At 41.2% G+C, this 19,349-nt stretch overlaps 1 long non-coding RNA gene across 1 annotated transcript; it reads right to left on the bottom strand.

Moving 5' to 3' along the window:
* Window positions 1-3,264: 3,264 nt before the first annotated feature.
* Window positions 3,265-18,486, bottom strand: LOC128199274 (uncharacterized). The gene is made up of 2 exons (XR_008251927.1): window positions 18,440-18,486; window positions 3,265-4,772 (listed from the first exon to the last, which is right to left on the bottom strand). It is a non-coding gene; the product is annotated as an uncharacterized LOC128199274 (long non-coding RNA).
* Between the last annotated feature and the right edge of the window lie 863 nt (window positions 18,487-19,349).

Consider the following 19,349-nt stretch of genomic DNA (forward strand, 5'->3'; position numbering starts at 1 on the left):
AATGCACGATTTGATTTTGTATCACCCACAAAATCAAATCGTGCATTTTTCGACGTTTTGCACTCATTACTGTGTAAAAGGATCGAGTACGTACTTACGTGGGTACTCTGTTCCAACACCGCCAGTGTCAGGTCTATTACCACGGTGGCGAGCCCCGCCCACAATTCGCACGTTTCTAATTACCACAGTTCACGGCGCGGCGTTATCTACGGAGCCTGCGCAGTAAATACCGCGCGATATATCGCACGGAACGACTTCCGCGCGACCTCGCGATATACGCTTCACGCCGCCCTATTTGATCTATATTCTATCATTATAGTAGGTCTTTAAGAAGTTGTCCGGGGAAGTACTCAAGCTATGCTTATTTCTGCTGCGAAGCTTTGTTGTATAGCGTTCTGCATAGCGTATATAATAGACCCGATGACTCATAGCCATATATTGAGGTACAGGGGTCAATTTGTGTACTGTGATGTTAACGACAACGGATTCTGATTACTCTTAAATAGGGAAATTAAAAAATAGTGCATTCATGGGATCCATATCCTGGACGGTAGGTACAAGGAAATCATAATAACAGCTCTTTACCGGTCATGTTTGCTCAAACAATGAAACCTTTCGCAATAACATTCATAAGATTATCCACGATCTTCGCAAACGTGAAGCCAAGTCGGCGAGCGTGTCGTGGCCGGCGCGGGGCGGCGCGGGGCGGCGTGGGGCAGCGCGGCGCAGCGCGGGGCGGTCGGTTCATGTCTCGGCGCAATAAAACGTAATGAGCGTAACGGTGCAACTAACAGTCTCCGATTACCCTACATCTCTGATAGTACAAGCATCTGCAGACGCGCCAACTCGTTGGCTCCTGACATGATTCTAAACTCATTATTGTCAGCATCATAGGTTTAATACGGATCCCAACAATGGAATCATCAATAGTAGTCCATACAGCTCAGTCCTGGTTCAATCAAAATCAAGTTAGTCACATGTGTTCTAATTCACTTCTGACAATATTAATCACTTATCTTCGTAATAATAATGAGTTAATAAAAGCGAAAATGCCCATTATTTTCGTGTCGCGACAATAATTATTTATTATGGTTTATTAGAAAATGTTTTCATAGTTGCGTTTTTGTTGTATCTAGTAGATGAATAATTATCAAATTGTGAAGAAGTCTCATCTATTGAATAAAGTTAAAAACGAAAGCAGTCGTTATAGCGCGTGTGAGGTAGCTAGTTGGCACGTCTGTAGATGCTATACCTGAGTAAGTGTAGAGAGGAGGCTAGAGGTTGCGGTGGCAAGTGGTGCGTGGTGCCACTCTCCGGCGACGGGCGCGCCGTGGGCGTGGTGGGCGCGGTGGGCGGTGGGCGTGCGGCTCGTGGGCGTGCTGAGCGGGCATTGGGCGCGCGACAATAGCTGAAACGTGACCCGGCGCAGGCTTTCGGGATTGCGTTACACTTTTACGAGTTATTATGTTTGCGCTGTTTATATTTTTAAGAAAGGTACCTAAATATTATGCAGGCGTTTACATTTTAAGTACGATGTAAGGGAAAGTATTATTTTTATTGTCGCCAACAGCATAGGTGCCTGATGCCTGCATGGTGCCGTGACGGTGTCGTAGGTAGATGGTAGAGTGGTAAACAGCTTATCAGTGGCAATTCTTAACAAAACAAAGCCTATAGAGTGTCAATTTTCCATAGCTTGCTGAAATTATTTTATCATGCCTTAAAAAACGCAAAAATAGTTTTGTAGTTACGGACATTACCGTGAATAAACATAGTGACTGATGGCTTAAAATGAACCCTGTATGATGTAAAATTTAAGTATTGAAACCTAAGACACCGGTATTTGCGTGAATAAAATACACAAACATGAAAGTTCACGTTTCATATTTTTCAATTGATTTCGAATTATTTAGAACTGTTTTTTTGTACGAGTAGAAGTACCTACTAGGTATGTACATATCTACTCATACTACGGCACACGAGATCGTTTTTATTGCAGTTTCTGATGTCGATATCAGCGTGTCATGTGCCGGGCGAGTCATGCACCGGGCATAGCATGCGCCGGGCGAACCATGCACCGGGCGGGCCATGCACCAGGAGTAGGTATCATGCACAGTTCGCGTCGCGCACGGGCGCCTAGCTCTGCGGCAATTTATGTTTCTATTGTACGATCTATCGTTTATTGTGATGTATTTGTATAACGCGGCACGATTTGTTTCCTCTGTCGCAGCGCTCGGGATGAACTATAACTCAATATCTGCTCGCGTTTCATCATTAGATCAGTGATCTATTATTGGACGCAGACCTTGTTTATTGAATGAAAGATGTTGGGCAGGAAATGAACAGATATTTTATATATAAACAAACTCGTAACGGGTACCTATTTATATGTTTGCATCGAGAACTTTCACCTTTATCTATGCGTCACAAGTTTATTTACACGTCAACGTTGCGTTATGTTGGGCAACTTTGCGAACGATGTTGTCACGTGTTGGGAGACGAGCGTCAGTTGTCGCCTGATGGATGCGAGGTTTTGATTACACTATAAATAACTCTAACCTGCACGTAGCAGCGTGTTTCATCTACATATCCACTTCCCGCGTGTCCGTGTGTCCGTGTCCGTCATAGGCGCCATATTTTTGCGCCTTCAGAGCGCGTAACTCAAGTGTCAGGTTGATTTCTCCGCGGTGCGCGGTCCCACAGTACACGACGATACGTCATCTCGCAAAATATGCATAGACAATCCAATAAACGGTTATTTCTTAAATAATCAAAATCGCGTAACACAGTGGCTTCCGATCACGAGGTCCTGGGTTTTACTCATGGATCGGGTTATGAAGTATTGAGCTTTCTTTTTTTTTTCAAGAAAATTTCAGTACCTACCTAAATGGTTCAAGGTTGGTAATATGATAGCACGTGAACCCGTCGGTCCCGGTCATTAGTATCAATAACATCTAATAAGATATAATAGTCGTTACAAAATCAAACATCGTTACAGAGTCAAACCCTAAACCCGTAAATCCTACTAACATTATAAACTCGAAAGTTTGTATGGACGTATATTTATTTGGATGTTTGTTACGCTAACGCCACTACTACTGAAGCGATTTGGTTGAAATTTGGAAAGGAAATAGATTTTACTTTGGATTACCATATACGTATTTTTATCCCGAAAAAATCCATGGATTCCCGATATTTGCGAAAATGATGATTTTGATGCGGTATGAATGTTCCGCCCGCTAGTCTACAATAAAATAAAGACAAAAATTCTTCAAGAGGTCTTTATTAAGGTTAAATCTACGTAAAAAGAATAAGCTTTTTACTTCAACAACATTAAACGTGGACGTACACTGATGTACCTATATACAAGATTCTAAGGAAAACGGCATTCTCACACTCTCTGCAGAACGTTTGAAAATGTTCTCCACAAACCATCGTAAACATCAGACTCTTCGTGTGAATTTCAGTTTTTAGTATTTCTCGTGTCGTGTGGGTGCAGTGGGAAGCCGGCTGCGGCGCATAGCTCGCCAATCCATCTCCGTCGGGTAGTTGGCAATTTATACGCGTCTGTGGAGCTCCCCCCGCCCCCCGCGCCGCCCCCCGCGCGAACTGAATGCATCTATAATCCGTTTAGTCGTGGAAACCGCCTCGGTATTTACACTTCAAATGGTTTTAATTTGATTGCTGCGTACATACAGCTTTACAATATTATTGCAGGTGCACGTGATTGCCGCGTCCAAGTATTTATAACTTCAACGACGTTACTGTAATGAATGTCTGTCTGTCTGTTGTATGTCGAGAAAGAGTTCTCCGCAATTTAGTCTGACTTATTTATTAGAGTGGCGTGATGCGGTCCGAGATGGTAAACTTCTAGATTAATCACAGAAAATATATATTAGTTTAAAACTGATAGGTAAGTTCGTTTTACATTGCATCGTAACGGAAGAAATTCAGGTAGGTAGGTATGATGATTATTTATAATAGCGTTTTGACAAGAAGTCGCACCGGAGTTCAGCCAATCTAAAGCCTCTTAGTTAGAAAGCAAAGCACACACTGCTTAATCAAAGTTTTCATCTAACAATATCGTCAGTTGTTCTATTATTAAAACTCGAAAGAAATGAGGCTTCCATGCGCGCCTATTCAGTAACACAATAGATCTGGGGTTGGAGAAGATAATGTTTTCATGTGTGTGATTTTGATTTATACTTTCTCTTTAATAAATTAAAAATCTAAATAGGACCTAAATCTGCACGTAACCTATAATATTTACTTTTAGTTTCATCTAATTCGGTTGTAGTGCGCGCAATAATCAGATGAATAGCTCGCGTCACTCGGAGCGCCGGGGCCCATAAAGTATCGTGGCTGCGCCGCAATCACAAGCATCATTAATAAAATATACTTAATGGCGATCTAATACGTTTAAACCGCCGATATAAATCGTTGCCTCTTTATTGCGCTATTTATCTGAAAGTTTCCTTTCCGAGATTTGTCGCCGCCTTCGTTAAATAAATCGCGGCGAGGCCCTTCGTCGTAACTCGCGGAGTGGCCCTCGTCGTAACTCGTCGTAAGTGTCGTGATCGACGTCATGAGCTCGTCGGAGGAGCAGACATTTCCCTCGCGGAGTGCGAACCGTCGTGTCGTGGTGCGTCGACAGCACAGCACAATTAGGTACGTGAGGCGACTGCGGGAGGCGCGCCGGGCGGCGCATACTAACTGCCGGTAATGCCGGCTGTAGGGCGACCACTTGCGCAAGGATTACAGATCTCTTTTCCATTCTGAAAAAGAAAATAGCAATTTAGCAAAACCCCAACAGCGGCACATCCATCCATTTAATATCAACAGTTATATTAAAAAGGCGAACGATTGTGTTTAAGTGTAATATTGTTATTTCTTTACGTTATTAAACCAATTTGGATGCATTTTTAAATGCAGATAAATTATTCAATAAAAAAACAGATATGTTTATTTATTCCAAAAAATCCATATATTACGCAGTATTTCTAATAGCAAAGTCTCACGAGACCAGAGCATTCGCGGGCGCGCTCTAGTTATTCAGAATCATGATACTCGTATGATTTTGTTTGCTTTTAAAATATTTGCGAGTCAACTAAAAGAGACAGATGTACTGTACTGAATGAACGAACATCGTATCTTAGTATTAGGTAGACTACTGATGTATCCAAAAAGATTTGTACGAGATAGCCAGTTTCAGCACCAGTCCCGGCGCGGCGCGCGGCGTGGTCACCCTGGCGGCGGGTACTCATCTCGACAGACAATTGAGCGACTAAGTGATTTGTGTGGGTTTTACATGATGGATCTGCCGCCGCCGGCATGCTAAGCGACGCCATTAAGACGTTACACACAGACACAGGGCGTGTAACTGTACTGTAGCTATCGCCCCTTTGTGCAGCTCATGAGCTCATCTCGCTGTCGGATGTGGAACTGGAGAGAGCAGGCTACAGACAAATTGGAGATTATACCAGCTGTCGCGTGACTTTTGGTTTTGACTCACTGACTAATGACTAATCTGTGGTGACTCTAAATAATAAGCTTACATCAGACGACTGATGTATGGGGTATGATACAAAAGGATATTACTCGTACATTAAACAAAGTCGTTTTTTATATAGAGAACAGTTGAATGGATCCGGATGAAATGTGGAACTACAAGTATATCAGTGCCAATATGGTCTACAATAGGTAGCGTATGACGTGCGTTATTGTTACACAAGTAAATTATTAAGTAATTCTATCCTCTTACTTCAATATTCAAAGTACATCGGAATTCGCAAAATTGATTAATTATATGTACAGCAGGTAGGTTGCTTACGGTAAAAACTATCAGGAGTATTACGCAATTTACCGGCCAACACGTTTAGGGAAGCACCGTTTACATTAACCGCGAGAAGAACCGATTAAAACAATCAATTAAAGCGCATTTGCACAATTGCATAATGAACTCATCGGCGCGCTGCCGCTGAGACGCCGGAGTCACGCTCGGCGCACTCGCACGGCAAAGGTTTCCTTATTAAACCCCGTAAGCTTATCTAAATGTAGCGCTCACGTCGCCAGATAACGCTAAATTGGCACACTCCGTGACGTGACGTCGGCCGATGCGGCGATGCGGCGATGTATCGCGGGACTATCGAGTTAATTGCGGCGATACATCGGGACATCGGCGCACGCGGCCGCCGCCCGACGTCGACATACGACTCTCATTAGAATCTCTTTAATGTACGGATAAGATTGTCATTTGTTAGTATTTACAAGATTTCTATTTTGGTCGCGTCGGCTTCCCACGTCCGGGTCCTGCCTGCGCGTGTACATCGGAGAGGCTTTAATGGGCCGTGTTAATGTCACGCCGGAGGAGTTCCGTTCATTAGCTATTAGTCACTGCGCTCTTGTCTCCGTGTCAACTATGTTTTAGGACTATTTCACGACTTTCTTGTGACTAGTTTCTTTCAAGTGGTGGATCTAAACATCAGTCGTTTTAAGTACGTACATATTTGAAAGCGCTTTTACAACTCGTAAAATATAAAACTTGCAACAGACAATCATGTTTTGCACAAAAGACGATTTCTTGGTATTAGGACTACTCTTGTTAATAACCCTTCTTGCAGTCGGGTAAAAACGTAGTAGATACTCGTACCTACATAGACTTCCTTCAGAAATCTTCCTTTTTATTAAAATTAATATTTTCAAACTCTTGAGACGGGGGTAATAAATGTTTACAATTACAATTGATCAATTACAGTTTTGTAAGGGTAAGTTAATTTAAAGGTTTACGGTTGATTCGTGCGATCCGTACGATGCGGATCAGTGAACGCAATTGTACGACTTTATTTAACTTTATAAAAAAGTTCTACAATCCGTTTGATGCGATGCGTCCGACACGTACGATGCTGACCTGTGGACGTACCATTACACAACAAGTGTACCCGTAAGATGTAGAGCGCTCGTGTGGAGGCCCTCCTGCGGCTCCTCATCAACTGTGCGCCGTTGGATCGTCCGTGTAATTGCTTACTTGAACTCGCCGCAACCCTGCACTGTTTGGATGCCAACAACAAACATTTGAACAGTGTGTCCGCTTACGTTTTACATGCAGATATGAAGAGAAAATATACTGCGAGTATATAAATATGAACTAAAATGAAATCTACACTTTTGTTATTAGAGATAGTTGGTCGTACCTATTAAAAAATACTGTCTAAAAAAGATGCTTTGTTTTGCAGCAATATACTTTAATCGTAACTCGATGAAATAATGGATGTTAGAGTCCCGAATCCTTGAAATGAAACACTGGAAAGTCACTTGCAAGCGCAGTTGACACTGACCCGCTATAACAGAACCAGAAGACGCACCACAGAAGAAACTAATATCCTCTGGTTTCAGGCTGCCGAGTGCCATACCATTTGTTACTCGGTTAGGGTCTAAAGGGGTTCTTATCAGTGTCCAATAGTCTATTGGTTAATGATATATCTAAAACAGATCAATAATATAATCATACAATATTTGTTTAGTGCCAAGCATTAGTCACCTAAAACTATTAGGGAAACAATCAAATAACGTTTTACTACAAAAGTGAAACGTAATCTAATACTTCCATCAGCTGCATCATCATTTACTATAAGCTTGATAGTTTGCATTCAAATTGGACACATTTAAATAAATATTTCGAAACTTTATTTCTTTCTGTTCGCTCGTTTAAAAAACGATGTCATTAATTCGTTATTTTCTTTGTGATGATACTCGTAAATTGATTCTCCCTCTCCAATATCTAGTATAGACAAGGGGACCATACGGATCCCGAATAAATTCGTTTCTAGAGCAGAGAAGATGTATTCGTAATATTTCAGGAACGCTAAATTGCTCGTTGGAACTTAATTTTCGTTTAACAGCAACAAATTTCAGCCAGGAGCAAAGTGCATTAAGGTAATGTATACTCGTAAATAGCTAAATCTCCCCGAATTAGCAATGAACCCTGGAATTTCGATACAGTAAGGCTGAACCATTGTCGTCAAGAGGTGGTATAGCCTTGCTGTACCTACTCGCACTTAATCACGCTTCACCCCGCTCTTTATGTTACAGTTTGGCGGGTCACGGCAGTGATTGACCATTGTTGCTACATGTGCCAGGCCCGGTAATTACGTCGGTCTACATCCAACCTTCACCCAAAACATCCTCAAACACAAGGCGATAGAGTCCAATGTCCCGCAGCACTAGCGCCGCCATTTCGCCTTGTAATTTGGAGCTCTCGATAAAACATCTAGATAAGCTCCAAAAGGCACAGTCTAATAATTCTTTGTTGTTATTGTCCGTTGTTCGATCGAGTGCCAATATGAGATGTTTCTAAACAAAGTCGATCTTTGCGTCTCTTTGTTCAGCTTTCGAAACTCCAATGAGTCGGAACTCCGATGCGACGATAAGACGAGCTGTGGAGCTGTGGAGCTGTGGAAACTGGACGCGCTATCGGTCATTTCGATCTCGATTGATCGTTACTGAGAACTTAATGTAATTATGATGCGAATCGTTTGATTCCTCGGTTTTTTGTTCTGTTTTATTATATGATAGGCGCTACGGCGAAGTCGGTAGGAAGTTAGGTAACATTATGTTTCTTTCGCGTCCGCGTGTCGAATGAGTTATTCATTCCTGTCATTCCTGGAGCCGGTTTACGTAAAACGGTGTAAAAACTGGCCAATTGGGTATTTTTTTTAATGTGTCGATAAAAGTCTGTTTATTTTGCAGTTCCAATAAATTGTAGATGTGTTTGATATTAATTTTAACTTGTTACTTTTCCGTGTTCCTGAGAAAAAGAGATTATAGAGACAGACGGACGGAAGTGATTAAATTTTTCCTTTTGTGGTAGGGAATTCTTAAAATAAGCTGAGTTATATTTTTAATGATAAATAAAATAAAACTTAAATGAATATTAGATACCTACCTGGATTCGAAATTTACACTTAGATTTAGCTGACACCGCTAAAACAGCAAAAAAAGACCAGTGGAAAAAATGTAGAAGCTGCATGGAAATAGCAATTACCAGGCAGCATTGTTGAGTTCCGGTCTAAAGAGTATGGTGCCGGTGAAATTACAGTCACATGAGGCTTATTACCTCTGCCTCAAAGTGATGCACCCAAGGAGCACAATGTACTCGTATGACGAGTTCCTCGCATGTCCTGTGAAGAGTAGCTTTCCACTAAGGTGGACCACCTGCTTGTTAAGTCTACTGTTACTAAAAATGATCTTAGACTACATAATATATTCCTCCATCGGTAACCTGCCGAATAAATAAACAATTTGTTTAAATCGTAGAACATACCAATCGTTCACAATTAATCGGGAAACAATACGAGTAGGTCCGGGGCCTATTAGCGTATCGGAGTTTCGCCGGACGTGCTGGACGCGCCGGACACATGCGCCGGACGACCGGACAGCGTCGGGTGGTCCGCGCCCTGACAGCTGTCCGCTCCGCGTCCCGCGCAGCCTGAGTTATAACGGGGCTCGCCACGAAACATACACTAGGGTTGTCAATAATATTAAAACATTGAATTTAGTTTAAAATTCGTAATATAATTAAAAGGTAAGCTTTATTGCTCAGTAATTTTGGATTATTGAAATTTTTGCAATCAATTTTTAGAACTGCTAGGTTTATAGATTAAGAAAATACATAATTGTTAAAATGGTATATTTGTTAGGAGCAAATAATAGAATGTTAGATGTACTCTATTTTCCTCCAAAAGCTGGATCATATATAAGATGTATATGGACGAGAGGCGGAGATATTAGTGGGTGGATACGTCACTTGAGATCTCTCTCACAGAGATAACATTATCTTGTAAGATATTTCGTTTTTGCCATAAAAGGTAATAGTGAAACGTGTTATGATATTCAACTGCTATGTAAGTACTGTGTCTATCCATTATGTTTAATCAATTACTTGAATGATAAAATTAAGTAAGTTAAGTTAATAATAGACTTGTGGTAACGATTTCGCACCGAACATCGTAAATTTCTGTAGGTAGAACGAAAAAAATTGTTTGCATACAGCTGACTGTAAAATAGTTAATAAGATTTATTTATAGTTGTTTCTCTGTAAGTGAATGTAAATTCTTTAAGAGAAATAAAGATTCTTTGACCACATAGACAAAGACTACAGTATTCAAATAGGTAAAACAAATATTCCGAATCGAGGCAGCCCTACCAAAACCAACACACAGTTTAGTTTAACTTTAAATTAATTAAATAGAACCGGCGACCTCTATCAATACAACGATTACAACAGTTCCTCCATTTCAAAGTCAATATAACCTCAGTGCCAATACGCTTAACGCGATTAACCTTTCCCAAAGCCCGGTAAACCTACGCGGTGACTCCACACAGTACAGCAGAGCCGTCGGAGGGTCATTAGTCACTGTCCCCGACTGTTACGGTGTCGTTTGCATATGAATTACAAATATTTACTGATGCTGAGTATTTCGTCACCAAAGTGACCGTTCCACGTGTAATTGTTATTGCGTCGAGCAAATGATATTGTGTGAAAGTTTCTTTTGGGGCAGTCTTAAATATCGCAGTACGTTGTTACTTTATGACTGTGTTATCTACATAATTGGTCTATTTGTCAGTCTGTGCGGTATTAGATCACAAAGTCCTGGGTTCGAGCTTAGGGATATGAAATTATTGACCGTTCTTACTCGTACATTCAAGACATTCACAGGAAGCTAATCTCTCTGGCGCATTTGGTAGTGCTATGGCTCTCAACACAGAGGTCCTGGGCCCTTTTATCACCATTCCCAGCAGGAGTCAGTCAGAATTTTATGTTTTCTAAGTTGACTCAGGTCTTGTCTGGTGGAAGGCATCAGCCGTGGTTAGTAAGTTCTACCCTACTGGCAAAGACGTACCGTCAAGCAATTTTAATATTCTGATACGATGTCGTGTATAAACCGAAAGGGGTGTGGATTTAGTCCTATTATTAACAAGTTAGCCCGCTTCCATTTTTGATTACATCATTACTTACCATCAGGTGAGATTGTAGTCAAAGGCTAACTTGTAGAAAAAAGGGTATAGCGTTAGCTTCAGTGCTCTATGTTCTGTGGGTAGAATAAAACTTTTACCCCTTTCAAGTATGCACGCTTCCTTACATTGCATCGTCACTTAACATCGAATGTTATCGCAGTCAAGTCAAGTCGCTAACTGAATTAAGTAAATTGTCATTAAAATCTGATTGTTATTTGAATAGATACAATCACAAACATTATCACAGTAAACTGATCAATTCGCATTGAAGAACCGCTGAGGGGTAAAGCTCCATATCTCCTGTCCCATAGGAGAGATATAAATAATCTACTGATGATAATGAATCACGAGAGATAATAAATAAGAATATTTTACAAGTAGTTTACAAACATTAAAGAAAGGAAGATTATAATCAACGATTTGGCAGGTAGGTATAACGCTGAAACGTCGACTAAATTAGAAAATTCCTAACAAGTTATAATCCGTGATGGACGTATTCATTAACTGCAGCTATCTGATGGAGAAAGGTCATGTTGATACGACCAACACTTGTGTTTATAAAACAAGCGATCAGCCGCGGGGCGACAACGAGAGATGCGATCTCTTCACAGAAACTGAACGCTTAGCTTTGTCATCGTATTGTTTTGTGTCGAGGTGAACAGAACACAATGCATTTCACAGTGCGATGATAACTTGGTCAGCGATGAGTGGATAGATGGATCAGCAACAAAGATACAAACCGCGCTGTGACTTTGGTCATTGCTGTTACTACGTGTTTATGTTTTATGTTGTATCTACGAGTGTTATCTCTACTATCGCTATTGAGTAAAATGAAAACCAAACCATAGTATTCTACGATAATTGTGCACAAATTATTAAATACATAGTTCTCAATTTCCATAGCATTCACATAAATGACAGTTGTCAGTTAGCGTAACTTAAGCTTAGTTGTTTAGTGTTAAAATAACACAAATTGTAAACCTGTATTAGATATAATAAGTTTTAATATTAAGTACAGTATGTTTTGTCAGAGAGCCGTGATAGCCCAGTGGATATGACCTTTGCCTGCGATTGCGAAGGTTGTGAGTTCGAATCCGGTCCGGGGCATGCACTTTTCAGTTGTGTACATTTTAAGAAATTAAATATCACGTGTCTCAAAACGGTGAAGGATAAATATCGTGAGGAAACCTGCATAAGATCAAAGAGTTTTTGCTCAAGAAATGCTATTAAAGATGATTTAATTGACATTTTCTAATAAACTTTGACGTAATTTATTGACACTTTAGAGAATAAGACATTTGCAAATATATAAATAAATATAGTGCGCATATGATATTGTAATGTATATTTATGTTTATTTATTTTGCATATTTAAGTAAGTTTATTTATTTTCCCTTTGGCTTTTTATATATATTTATTTTGTACTGGGCGTGAGAGTTTAATTCACTTGAATAATAATAATAATACTTTATTTCAAGCTTCAATAGGCTCATAATTATGTTAGTAATGTAAATGTACAATTGAAAATAAATAAATTGAATTAAATTGCATACCAGAGAATTTTCTTAATTCTCTGCGTGTGTGAAGTCTGCCTATCCGTATTTATTGGCCTAACCCCTCTCATTCTGAGAGCGACTCGAGCTCAGCAGTGAGCCGAATATGGGTTGATAATGATTTATTATTTATTGTCCATGTAAGATTTAGTTTTCCAGTATCCAGTACACATAGTAGTATACTCTACATACCTAATTTAAGTATACGAGTACACGGGAAATAATCGATCGTTTGCTCACACACTCGTGGCAGCAAACTCAACTTGTGTGCCGACAACTAGAGCACACAACTAGCCGCCCGCCCGGCGCGCCTCGTGTCCGGCTACACAAACACACACACACGCGTGGGCGACACTCGGCACCGGGCCGGTACTCCACGCCTCCACGTGGGAGTACGCGCATCTGGCCGCACTTGACTCACTAATATAATAAGTACTAGTTTTTTCAACAACATTTCTATTTGTGGAGACGGAGTAAGGTGTTTCTGGAAAGTTTTCAAAACCAAGTGTAATATAATGTTAAAAAATGCTGCAAGCCATACAAGGTTGCCCAGTTATGAAGTTATGCTGGGCAGGCGAGTTGGTACACGACCTATTCACAATGAATTGGGAGCTGGTATAGCGACCCCGTTTGATGTCCTCGATCTACATACATTACATAGAGAGGACGGGGGCTCTCTATGTAATGTATGTAGATCGAGGACATCAAACGGGTTACAGGAAGCTGCTGATAGATATTAGCATCTCCAGGTCGTAGTGTTTGGAAGACCTTATAAGGGTCTTACCCAGAAGTAGATAACTATCTATCCATTCAACTTTAACCTATCGTGAAAAACGATTTGCTGAAATTGCTAAGTTCTTCGAGTTGTAAGTTCGAACTCCGTCCTTTGTGGTAATGTCACAAAGCTTAATTGAACCGAATATGGGACAATAACATAACAACAACACACCTATCTTAATACCTAATTAAAAAAAATAAAGCAAGGATGTAACGTTATTGAGCACCGTCACCGTGACATTCATCTCCCGCTGTAGTCCCGGCGAGCGCGGCCTGGCGGACGGCGTAGCCACGTAAACATAAACCATCGATAAGTGTGTGACAAAATATGTGATATAGTGCTGTTACCCACAACACCGCCTGACTAATTGCGCCGAGATTTATGTGCCCATCCCCCCGGCCCCCGCCCTCGGCCCCCGGCACCCGCGGACACCAATTATGGAAATACCTACAAATAAGATAAATATTACCGGAGCTATCCCGACATAACTTACCGCAGCTTACCGATCTCGCGGTAATTTACGAGCGGGATTTGTTTTTATTCGTTTATTACTAACACCTCGCCGATAAGTTCATATATCGAGTGAACCGACCACAGACATCTTAAAAGCGTGGCGTTAGAAATGGCGTCAACTCTAAATAGAGACTAGAGTCTAAGTAGAGACTAGAGTCGTCGGTATATAAAAAACCAGAAGTCTAGAGCAGCGAGCAAGCGAATTAGAAATATTAAATTCGTTTTGAAATAGCTCGAAATATTTTTAATAAAACTAAAAAAGCTTATACTCATACTTGTATGAGGATGTGACTTAGTTTGAAGAGGATACCAGGAAACATAAAGAAGGTACTGCCCCCCTAGCTAAGTGGAACGTCGATTCTCTTTCTTTTCTTCGAAAACTAGAAAGATCGAATGCCTACTTGATTCTGTATTTTTTGCAAATAAAGAAATTTTTTTTTTATTTTACTCATAGGTAGCAATAGTGATTACATTTTTGTTGTATTTTTGAGGCGTTTACCTGCGAGATGATGTTTGCCGTGTCATGTCTATTACGCCTTGTCGTAGTCTATGGACCGGCGCACGGCGCGTACCGACCGTTAAATTTATCTATTGAATTTAAAATTGAATAAAAATTCTTTTGTAACGCAACGTAAGGTATAGCTTAGCACCTTTGCTGCGTTTACAAAATAATTGAACGCTTGAACTTTGATATTAATCATTTCATTCGTGGTCCGGTGACCGGTGCGGCGGTGATAGCGATACAGGCGACGATACTGCAGGACCGTGACACTCTCACAACATCACAATATTTCAAGAGATACCTTTACTAATTTTAGGTAAACAGCTTCATGGTATAGTATAACAAAGTTAAAAAGTTTGTATCATGCCTACGCTCTAATCTCTACAACCACAATTACGTAGCAATCAAATTATTTATGAGGTAATATTTTACATTTCACAGATCAAAATGAAAAATTTAAGAACATCGCTGGATGCTGGCGGCACGAGACCGTTGTGTTTGGAAGTCCATGTAGGAGGCCTTTGTCCAGCAGTGGACGTCCATCGGCTGATAATGATGATATTAGAGACGTGAAAGCCTAGTGGATATGACCTTTGCCTTCGATTCGGGGGGCATGCACCGCCAACTTTTCAGTTATGTGCCTTTTAAGATTTTAAATATTATTACATGTCTCAAGCGGTGAAGCAAAAACATTGTGAGGAAATCTGCATACTGACTTGAGAATTTTCTCAATTCTCTACGTGTGTGAAGTCTGCCAATCCGCATTGAGCCAGCGTGGTGGATTAAGGCCTAACCCCTCTCATTCTGTGAGGAGACTCGTGCTCAACAGTAAGCCGAATATGGGTTGTTAATGATGATGACACCAAAGAAGATGAAATTAAAAAAGAAAATATTTCATATAAGTCAATTTACTCGTATAACCGTTCAGACCCAAATACCGCAGCAAATACGCTGCTTGGCAGCAGAAATGAGCATGTTGGTAGTGCTGCCCCGGACGAGCTCTGACCACAAAGTGAACCTCCACCGCTACATAAATAATAAGTTCCATGAGGCATAGTAAAGTTATAAATAGCCGTACAAGGAAGTAACACTATTTCAAGCCATCCTTAATCAAAGCTACATTATAAACATAAAGTGGCGATATTAATTTATAGGCGATAGTTGCGCAGTCAGCCGCAGTCCACAGTGGGAACTCCATTACACTAGCGCTGCCCGCGGCTCCGCCTAATTGCCGTGTCTTAATTGATCTACCGCGCTATCTAACAGTTACCGCTTTATTCCTGGCGTGAAATACTTAATATTAAACTATCAACACTTTCAACTAGGTATTTATTATTTCATTATCATAAGTGTTTACAGTATCTAGATCTGGATCAGGAGATTTTATTATTTATCATGAGCCTAACTTAGTGACTTCAGGGTTTTTTTGAGGGCTTTTCTTCCCCGTGGGTGTAGAAGATTGGAGCCTAAAACCACCACATCTAATACGATTTGGCGAGCTGAATCATCGTTATCATCCTATTCAAATAACTACCAATGAAAGCCTCCTCCTCTCCTCCCTTTTTGTAGGAGAGGGGGCATGGATCTTACCACCATCACGGCGGTGCCATGCTTCAAGGCGGATCGATTGGCTGGATGATAGAATATGATCCGACACCGACGGTTAGTTAGTGGGTGTAAAATCACCGAATGTCCAAATTCAGATTGTTACTGAAAATCTTTTGGAAGAAAGGAAAAACAGTATTTCTTGGACACAGAACCTCGTGATGCGTAGGCCCATCACTAGACTATCATAGCAGTCAGATTGTTTAGTAGTCGCAAACTGTCAGATAACATCACTATCATGTCGAAAAGACGGTAGTTGCAATTGGCTCAAGCTGACAAATGATAATGCACTTAAATGTCAGGTCGAGATTTAGCACTAAATACACGTGAACACGGAGTACTTAGACAGTCCGCGCACACGAGTGTATGTACTGTTGTTGCTCAGTGCTAGCGTACAATGACGCTAACATTTCGTAGCTCAGCGGCCGCAGTCGTAAGTTGCAGCTTGCATGAGGCGGCCATAACTCAGAGCCGTGACTTCCGCCGGCAGCAGTATTCGTCTTCTTAAATGGCGGCCATCGGAGAGCGGTGCCGATTGTGAGAGGGCATCTGTAACCTGGCACTGCCAGCACTGCTTACACTTTAGGCTTTCTGTTTACGAACTTTTTGCTTTGATGGTCTGAAGCTGAGGTAATTAGGTTCCGTTTTTGTAATAGGATACGGTCCAATACGGAATAATCAAACTTACATGTCGTTAAAAGGAAGAAGCTAACTTTGAATGCCTAACAACTCTATTTAGGGTGTTCACAAAACTGTGCCAGATAACTACTTCGTTATTTTCTGTAGGTACGCTAGTCGTAACTTTTAAAAAGTTTATATATTTTTAGTTACGGCTTTAGAGATTTAGGAGACAAAGTAAAAACTGTTTGTATAAAGAATTTCAGTATAAACTACACTCTTAGTTTTTTAAAGATGAATTGCTAATGTTTTTCAGCTTTGTGTGCAATATTTCTCCAATGCTCGCTTCATTCACTTCCGTAAAAGTCTCAAGGCAGTCCATCTACTTAACACTGCTATAGAAGTCAGCTGAAGAAGTTCCGTATGTTTAAGTAAATATATGAGTTCAGTGGTAGTGTTGTTCGTGTCGATAAATCGCTGTACCGCGGGATGTTCGCGCTATCGACACATCACGCGGTATCGCTTCACGCGATGGCGCGCTTGTAAATAACACAGATAAATACAGAGAAACTTATACATTGGGCGGGTCATGTATGTACTCGTGATTCTGTGGGATTTATTGAGCCAGATTTGAAAATTATTGAGTTCTGGACACTCCCTACTTACAGTAAATGTAATAGTAGTGCCTGAGTAATGGATTGTTATTATAAGAGATTGATCATTGAGGTAGCTTTAGAAAAGATCCTCTTTCCTCACATGAGGGAAACATTATAGTTATTACTACGATTTTAAATCTACAAACGTACGAGTAATATATTCAACTACATCAAAATATGATCTGAAGAGCCAGGTAAAACCTATGTAGTCTTGTCTTTATGAGAGGCCCAGGTTGTAAGAATCAGGAACACAGACCTCGGGAGAGAGTTTCATACCGCTAGCCATACGGGTAAGTAAATAAAGAAGCACAACACTACTCGTATCGTACTTTGTACGAGTTCTAGGGATGTCAATGACATATAGGGTTAAAAACCTGCCTCGCGTCTAGCCATACGTTGGTAAAATGGTGACGGTAACTAAATCTATTACCGACATTAATAAACTATTACAGTTTTACGACGGCAGAGTTATCCGCGAACATTCCGGTTTACGTCAGAAGCGCAGCAATAACTCCTGCGCAGGCATTGTGTACTGCGCACATATCTGCGACAGTAATGCATTCATCGAGCGACCAATAAAGCGGCCGGCGATTTATCGCGAGCGTGCTCACTTCCCGCCAGATGGTATCGCTGGCCAGGTATCAGTGAGCGGTGAGCGGTGAGCGGCGAGCGGTGAGCAGCGAGCCAATGCGGCGGGATGGAGCGTGGAATAGAGATCAGCCAAAGGATCAGCGGAGTGATCGCTTTGCGGCTGCACCTAAAAATTCTTGCACAGTGCGTTTTATCAGTCTTCATTAGTGTGGGAGACCTAAAAGAATCATGTGTCTAAGTAACTTATAAATGTAAACTACGTCTATGAAACTTAACAACCACAAATGATCCCAAAACGCATTTTCTAACCACCAACGGGACAAGCTCAGCTGATCCACGAATGAGCAGCGGCTCATAATTGTCATAGAATTTTATACGATTGAAGTCTTTGATCTAGTATAATCTTTTTTAAAATTACAATTAGTGAATATGAACAAATGAATTCCAGTTACATTCGTAAAACATTACTAATCATCCAGTAAGTTAGCTAGATGTAGGTACGTTATCCCAGCAAGATTCACATATCACTAATCTCAATAACAGTAGCATTGCTATGTCTGTAATGTCCGCATAGACAGCCACAGCTCTGTCAGACTGCGATGTGGTGACTCACCTGCGCCGGTGAATGACAGCTACGGGCGCGTCACGCGTGTGTCGGCAGTCGGCGCACAATGCGTCTTTGTCAGCCTCCGCCGCCGCCGCCGCTGGTTGCTCTATGGGCGCCCGCACAACCGCTATCATATTGTCCCTAGATTGCCAATAGTAAGGTTATGTTTCTCATATCGTACTCCCCGAAATAAACTGTACCTACGTAATGTAACTGACGCCGTGGTGCAACTTTAGGCAACCTTACCTTCTTTTGTTGACAACATTATTGCGATTGCGGCTAGCGACCATTTATTTTATATACTTCGACTTAGTACCAAAAACAAACTCACCTCAAGTGAAAAGAATCTTTGAATATGGTTTGGCATTGAAAGTTACGTATAATCGCGCTCTCAGAATACGATAGTTTCAATTTCATAATTATTGACTTTTGGACTACTTCGACTAAGTAAAGAAAAAAAATCTAATTCACCTCAAGCGAAAAGAGTCTTCGAATATGGTTAAGCATTGAAAGTCACGTATAACCGCGCTTTCAGAATACGCTATTTTGAATTTCATAATTTATGACTTTTCGATTACTTCGACTTAGTACCACAGACGATTTCGTTGGCTCTCTCATGTCGGCGTTTACAACGTCAAGCCAGTGCTTTTTGAGGCGGCCTCGGGGTTTAGCTCCAGGGACTGCGATGTTGAGGCATCTACTACCGCCGTAGTTCTGCGGACGTCGTGCGACGTGACCGTATCGACTGACGTGCTTAGTGCAACAAATACGTCGATTATTTCGATGGGAATGCCGATCTGCGGCATTTCCTCGATATGAATGCGACGAGCCGCTCGCCCCAGAGCCGCAGTACGGTGGCGCCCTACGCGGCAATAAGCGACAAAACACCGTCTGCGACAGTTCCCAGCGACGCGCG

Source organism: Bicyclus anynana, chromosome 21 (assembly GCF_947172395.1).
Source record: "Bicyclus anynana chromosome 21, ilBicAnyn1.1, whole genome shotgun sequence".
In the NCBI taxonomy this organism is placed as follows: domain Eukaryota; kingdom Metazoa; phylum Arthropoda; class Insecta; order Lepidoptera; family Nymphalidae; genus Bicyclus; species Bicyclus anynana.